The sequence below is a fragment of the Coregonus clupeaformis genome, unplaced genomic scaffold, assembly GCF_020615455.1.
Source record: "Coregonus clupeaformis isolate EN_2021a unplaced genomic scaffold, ASM2061545v1 scaf3642, whole genome shotgun sequence".
NCBI lineage: Eukaryota > Metazoa > Chordata > Actinopteri > Salmoniformes > Salmonidae > Coregonus > Coregonus clupeaformis.
The window spans coordinates 7320-15000 of NW_025537096.1; the positions used below are offsets into that span (position 1 = coordinate 7320).

A 7681-nucleotide genomic window follows, 5' to 3' on the forward strand; every position below is an offset into this window, starting at 1 on the left:
AAGGGCCTTCCCCAAACTGTTGCCACAAAGCTGGAAGCACAGAATCGTCTAGAATGTCATTGTATGCTGTAGCGTTAAGATTTCCCATCACTGGAACTAAGGGGCCTAGCCCGAATCATGAAAAACAGCCCCAGAGCATTATTCCTCCTCCACCAAACTTTACAGTTGGCACTATGCATTCGGGCAGGTAGCGTTCTCCTGGCATCCGCGAAACCCAGATTTGTCCGTCAGACTGCCATATGATGAAGCATGATTCATCACTCCAGAGAACACGTTTCCACTGCTCCAGAGTCCAATGGCGGTGAGCTTTACACCACTCAGCTGACGCTTGGTGTTGCGCATGGTGATCTTAGGCTGTGTGGCTGCTCGGCCATGGAAACCCATTTCATGAAGCTCCCCATGAACAGTTCTTGTGCTGACGTTGCTTCCAGAGGCAGTTTGGAATTTAGTAGTGAATGTTGCAACCGCAGACAGAAGATTTTACGCGCTACGCGCTTCCAGCACTCAGCGGTCCCGTTCTGTGAGCTTGTGTGGCCTACCACTTCGCGGCTGAGGTGTTGTTGCTCCCTAGAGTCGTTTCCACTTCACATTAACAGCACTTACAGTTGACCGGGGGCAGCTCTAGCAGGGCAGAAATTTGACGAACTGACTTGTTGGAAAGGTGGCATCCTATGACGGTGACATGTTGAGAGTCACTGAGCTCTTCAGTATTGATTTGACTTTGCATTGATTCTGCTCATCTCTTCCCTCATGTCCTTGTCTGTCTGCAGGTGAAGCCTGAGTCCAAGGCAGAGGGGCCCAGGGGACCTAGAGGCAGCAGCTGCTGTCAGAGGGTCTCCCCCTCCGCTAAAAGAAGAACAGGGGAAGGAGGTGAGGACTGTCCTGCTGACGAACAAGCCTTTCTAGTAGCTCTGTATAAATACATGAAGGAGAGGAAGACGCCCATAGAGAGGATCCCTACCTGGGCTTCAGACAGAGTAAGTAGAACCCTCCTTCTTTTACTGCCTCTATCGTTCTATCCTCGAGAGGAGGTGAGAGAGAGGAGAGGAGAGGAGAGGAGAGGGAGAGGAGAGGGAGAGGAGAGGAGAGGAGAGGAGAGGAGAGGAGAGGAGAGGAGAGGAGAGGAGAGGAGAGGAGGGAGGAGAGGAGAGGAGAGGAGAGGAGAGGAGCGGAGGAGATGAGATGAAGAGGGAGAGAGCGGAGGAGAGAGATGAAGGGGAGAGGAGGAGAGGAGAGGAGGAGATGAGAGGGGAGAGGGAGAGGAGGATGGAGAGGAGAGGAGAGGGAGAGGATGAAGAGGAGAGGGAGAGGATGAAGAGGAGAGGAGAGGGAGAGGAGAGGAGAGGAGAGGAGAGGAGAGGAGAGGAGAGGAGAGAGGAGAGGAGAGGAGAGGAGAGGAGAGGAGAGGAGAGGAGAGGAGAGAGGAGGATATGGGGTTAGGAGAGGAGAGAGAAGGCCATCCTGACAAATGCATTGAATCCTGATGAAAGCCAGATTGATCAGCCTCTCTGGAGTCCATCAGTAATATTCAGATGCCTTTTAGAGAATGTCATTGACAGACACTACAGTCTGGAATTGGCCTATACTTTCTAATTCATATGTTAATATTACAGTATTACAAACAGGTTTTCTTTTTCATGTAAGAAGTGTTGACATTTCAATAACACCTTAAATCCCTTTGTGAAGACAACACTATTGAATGTTGTTGTTATGACGGACTGACTGACTGTAAATCCCTTTGTGAAGACAACACTATTGAATGTTGTTGTTATGACGGACTGACTGACTGTATTATATAGACAGTGTATGCCAGCTGGGTTTGTCTTGGTGTTCTTGTCTTATTGATCCCTCTATTATTGTCCCTCTAACAGTAAACCTTTGGACTATGTTTCAAGCAGCAGAGACACTAGGAGGATATGAGCTGGTAAGTGACTTCTCTGTCTAAATCATGGTGAAATAAAGGCTTTCTGTGTCCCTCGGTGTTTCCTCTGGCTACACAACAGTCCCCGAGAAAGAACCAGAGAGACTTTAACATGTTTAAGGCTGCGTACCGAATGGCACCCTATTCCCTGTATAGTGCACTGCTTTTGACCAGAGTCCTCGTAGTGCACTATAGAGGAATAGGGGTGCAGTTAGGACACACACTACGACTAGCTGCGAAATGAGTGTTTGCTAGCCAGGGCTTGACTGCAGCTTCAGCCAGATTCAACATCCAGCCAGAGTGATGGGGTTGTTATAGAATCTACAGCTGGAAAACATGTACTGTACTCTACCCACACTGGGATGGTGAAAGGACCATTATAGCGTGGTGTAACAGACTAGAGACAGTAAGGGACCATTATAGTATGGTGTAACAGACTAGAGACAGTAAAGGACCATTAAAGTATGGTGTAACAGACTAGAGACAGTAAAGGACCATTATAGCATGGTGTAACAGACTAGAGACAGTAAAGGACCATTATAGTATGGTGTAACAGACTAGAGACAGTAAAGGACCATTATAGTATGGTGTAACAGACTAGAGACAGTAAAGGACCATTATAGTATGGTGTAACAGACTAGAGACAGTAAAGGACCATTATAGTATGGTGTAACAGACTAGAGACAGTGGACCATTATAGTATGGTGTAACAGACTAGAGACAGTAAAGGACCATTATAGTATGGTGTAACAGACTAGAGACAGTAAAGGACCATTATAGTATGGTGTAACAGACTAGAGACAGTAAAGGACCATTAAAGTATGGTGTAACAGACTAGAGACAGTAAAGGACCATTAAAGTATGGTGTAACAGACTAGAGACAGTAAAGGACCATTATAGTATGGTGTAACAGACTAGAGACAGTAAAGGACCATTATAGTATGGTGTAACAGACTAGAGACAGTAAAGGACCATTATAGTATGGTGTAACAGACTAGAGACAGTAAAGGATAGAGCTGCTACAGGAAGCTCTTTATAACATATTGACGTATTGATAGAGCTGCTACAGGAAGCTCTTTATAACATATTGACGTATTGATAGAGCTGCTACAGGAAGCTCTTTATAACATATTGACGTATTGATAGAGCTGCTACAGGAAGCTCTTTATAACATATTGACGTATTGATAGAGCGGCTACAGGAAGCTCTTTATAACATATTGACGTATTGATAGAGCTGCTACAGGAAGCTCTTTATAACATATTGACGTATTGATAGAGCTGCTACAGGAAGCTCTTTATAACATATTGACGTATTGATAGAGCTGCTACAGGAAGCTCTTTATAACATATTGACGTATTGATAGAGCTGCTACAGGAAGCTCTTTATAACATATTGACGTATTGATAGAGCTGCTACAGGAAGCTCTTTATAACATATTGACGTATTGATAGAGCTGCTACAGGAAGCTCTTTATAACATATTGACGTATTGATAGAGCTGCTACAGGAAGCTCTTTATAACATATTGACGTATTGATAGAGCTGCTACAGGAAGCTCTTTATAACATATTGACGTATTGATAGAGCTGCTACAGGAAGCTCTTTATAACATATTGACGTATTGATAGAGCTGCTACAGGAAGCTCTTTTATAACATATTGGCATATTGATAGAGCTGCTACAGGAAGCTCTTTATAACATATTGACGTATTGATAGAGCGGCTGCAGGAAGCTCTTTATAACATATTGACGTATTGATAGAGCTGCTACAGGAAGCTCTTTATAACACTATTGACGTATTGATAGAGCTGCTACAGGAAGCTCTTTATAACATATTGACGTATTGATAGAGCTGCTACAGGAAGCTCTTTATAACATATTGACGTATTGATAGAGCGGCTACAGGAAGCTCTTTATAACATATTGACGTATTGATAGAGCGGCTGCAGTCCCAATTGGCTTTCTATTCCCTATATAGGGCACTACTTTTGACCAAGAGGATAATGATATTACTTAGAATGACCTAATAGACACACCATTGACATTATTGTGGTCCGGTTCAATCTGCCTCAGAATCTGAATCAGTTTGGACCAGCTGACATCAGAGCACCTGCAGACCCGCTAGCTGTTGTGTTTTCTGACATTTTTGGACATCTCTCTCTAGTTCAGGCTGTTATCCCCACCTGCTTTAAGGGCTCCACTATCATCCCTGTGACCAAGAAAGGGAAAGTAACTGAACTGAATGACTACCGACCCGTAGCTCTCACTTCCGTCATCATGAAGCGCTTCGAGAGGCTAGTCAAAGACCACATCACCTCCTCCCTCCCTGAAACACTCCACCCTCTGCAATTCACCTACCGCCCTGACAGATCCACGGACGAAGCAATCGACATTGCACTTCACACTGCCCTCACCCACCTGGGCAAAATGTATGCTCAGCTGAACGCACCATTGTGTGCACGCTAGTGACGTTACGTTTGATACCAGGAGCTCCGAGCCATGCGTCAAAATCGCTAAGCAGTGTACTTCGAAGCAGTGTGCCGATGCCTGTATCACTTTATCAGAAGCATGTGATCAATGACATCCGAAGCGTCGTTTCGTTGAACAACCACTTGACAGGTTTGGTATTGGTTTTGGTAGAAGACAAAAAGGCTACTCTGAACACGCGCTACAGCGTTTGGGTCGTCATCTATAATCATTTGGCTGCTATAAATTATTTTGACCAGCAGGTGCCACTAGTGTTCACTGTGTTGATCAAAGCCTTGAGTAATGAATCTATTTTGGACACAATTGGCTGGAAAGGCTCAACGCTTCAGGAAGCTTCTTACCCCATCACTAGTGCACACTGCCTGCCCTCCAGAACACCTACAGCACCAGGTGTCACAGAAAGGCCAAGAAGATAATCAGGGACCCCAGCCACCATAGCCACGGTCTGTTCTCCCCACTTCCATCAGACACGGCCAGGAGGAGGAGCATCATGGAAACACTGTCAGACTGGCCAAGAGCTTCTACCCCCAGATCATCAGGCTGCTGAATAGCCAGTAGGCAGCAACCTAGTCCCCTGTCCCCCTGCTGCTCCCCAACCCCCCTGCTGCTCCCCCATCCCCTGCTGCTCCCCAACCCCCCTGCTGCTCCCCCATCCCCCTGCTGCTCCCCGTCCCCCCTGCTGCTCCCCGTCCCCCCACCTGCTCCCCCGTCCCCCAGCTGCTCCCCTGTCCCCCTGCTACTCCCCCGTCCCCCTGCTGCTCCCCCCTCCCCTGCTGCTCCCCGTCCCCCTGCTGCTCCCCCTCCCCCAGCTGCTCCCCGTCCCCCTGCTGCCCCCCGTTCCCCCTGCTGCTCCCCCATCCCCTGCTGCTCCCCCCGTCCCCCTGCTGCTCCCCGTCCCCCTGCTGCTCCCCGTCCCCCCTGCTGCCCCCGTCCCCCTGCTGCTCCCCGTCCCCCTGCTGCTCCCCCATCCCCTGCTGCTCCCCGTCCCCCTGCTGCTCCCCCATCCCCCTCCTACTCCCCCGGACTTCCTACCCCTACCCCTCCCTCTGCCTTGCTGCTTCCTACCCTCCCCCTGCCTTGCTGCTTCCTCCCCCTCCCCCCTGCCTTGCTGCTTCCTCCCCTCCCCCTGCCTTGCTGCTTCCTCCCCCTCCCCTGCCTTGCTGCTTCCTACCCCTCCCCCTGCCTTGCTGCTTCCTCCCCCTCCCCCTGCCTTGCTGCTTCCTCCCCCTCCCCCTGCCTTGCTGCTTCCTCCCCCTCCCCCTGCCTTGCTGCTTCCTCCCCCTCCCCCTGCCTTGCTGCTTCCTACCCCTCCCCCCTGCCTTGCTGCTTCCTCCCCCTCCCCTGCCTTGCTGCTTCCTCCCCCTCCCCCTGCCTTGCTGCTTCCTCCCCCTCCCCTGCCTTGCTGCTTCCTCCCCCTCCCCCAGCCTCCCATCTGGTTTGCACTTAGTGGGACTATCATTTGTTTTTCAGCAGGACAATGACCCAAAACGCACCTCCAAGCTCGTTGGAGGTCGGGCGATTGTGGAGGCCAGGTCATCTGATGCAGCACTCCATCACTCTCCTTCTTGGTCAAATAGCCCTTACACAGCCTGGAGGTGTGTTGGGTCATTGTCCTGTTGGAAAAACAAATGATAGTCCCACTAAGCCCAAACCAGATGGGATGGCGTATCGCTGCAGAATGCTGTGGTGGCCATGCTGGTTAAGTATGCCTTGAATTCTAAATAAATCAGAGACAGTGTCACCAGCAAAGCACCCCCACACCATAACACCTCCTCCTCCATGCTTTACGGTGGGAAATACACATACGGAGATCATCCGTTCACCCACACCGCTTCTCACAAAGACAAAAATCTCACATTTGGACTCATCAGACTAAAGGACACATTTCCTCCAGTCTAATGTTCATTGCTTGTGTTTCTTGGCCCAAGCAGGTCACTTCTTCCTATTGGTGTCCTTTAGTAGTGGTTTCTTTGCAGCAATTCAACCATGAAGGCCTGATTCACACAGTCCCCTCTGAACAGTTGATGTTGAGATGTGTCTGTTACTTCAACTCTGTGAAGCATTTATTTGGGCTGAAATTTCTGAGGCTGGTAACTCTAATGAACTTATCCTCTGCAGCAGAGGTAACTCTGGGTCTTCCTTTCCTGTGGCGGTCGTCATGAGAGACAGTTTCATCCTAGCGCTTGATGGTTTTTGCGACTGCACTTGAAGAAACTTTCAAAGTTCTTGAAATGTTCTGTATTGACTGACCATGTCTTAAAGTAATGATGGACTGTCATTTCTCTTTGCTTATTTGAGCTGTTCTTGCCATAATATGGACTTGGTCTTTTACCAAGTGTCACAACACAACTGATTGGCTCAAACGCATTGAGAAGGAAATAAATTCCACAAATTAACTTTTAAGAAGGCACACCTGTTAATTGAAATGCATTCCAGGTGACTACCTCATGAAGCTGGTTGAGAGAATGCCAAGAGTGTGCAAAGCTGTCATCAAGGCAAAGGGTGGCTATTTGAAGAATCTCAAATATAAAATATATTTTGATTTGGTTACTACATAACTCCATATGTGTTATATTTTTGATGTCTTCACTATTATTCTACAATGTAAAAAATAGTACAAATTAAGAAAAACCCTTGAATAAGTAGGTTTGTCCAAACTTGGACTGGTAGTGTATATATATAGTATTGACTGGTAGTGTATTGATATAGTATTGACTGGTAGTGTATATATATAGTATTGACTGGTAGTGTATATATATAGTATTGACTGGTAGTGTATTGATATAGTATTGACTGGTAGTGTATGTATTTAGTATTGACTGGTATTGTATATATATAGTATTGACTGGTAGTGTATATATATAGAATTGACTGGTAGTGTATATATATAGTATTGACTGGTAGTGTATATATATAGTATTGACTGGTACTGTATATATATAGTATTGACTGGTACTGTATATATAGTATTGACTGGTAGTGTATATATATAGTATTGACTGGTAGTGTATATATATAGTGTTGACTGGTAGTGTATATATATAGTATTGACTGGTAGTGTATATATATAGTATTGACTGGTAGTGTATATATATAGTATTGACTGGTAGTGTATATATATAGTATTGACTGGTAGTGTATATATATAGTATTGACTGGTAGTGTATATATATAGTATTGACTGGTAGTGTATATATATAGTATTGACTGGTAGTGTATATATATAGTATTGACTGGTAGTGTATATATATAGTATTGACTGGTAGTGTAT

At 46.6% G+C, this 7681-nt stretch overlaps 1 long non-coding RNA gene across 1 annotated transcript in view; it reads left to right on the forward strand.

Moving 5' to 3' along the window:
- The first annotated feature begins 774 nt into the window (after positions 1-774).
- The window catches only part of LOC123490294, a 29715-nt gene continuing 22808 nt past the window's right edge, over positions 775-7681 (forward strand). The window contains exons 1-2 of the long non-coding RNA XR_006660878.1: positions 775-977; positions 1872-1924. This is a non-coding gene — a long non-coding RNA (uncharacterized LOC123490294). The remainder of the gene's footprint in view (positions 978-1871; positions 1925-7681) is intronic.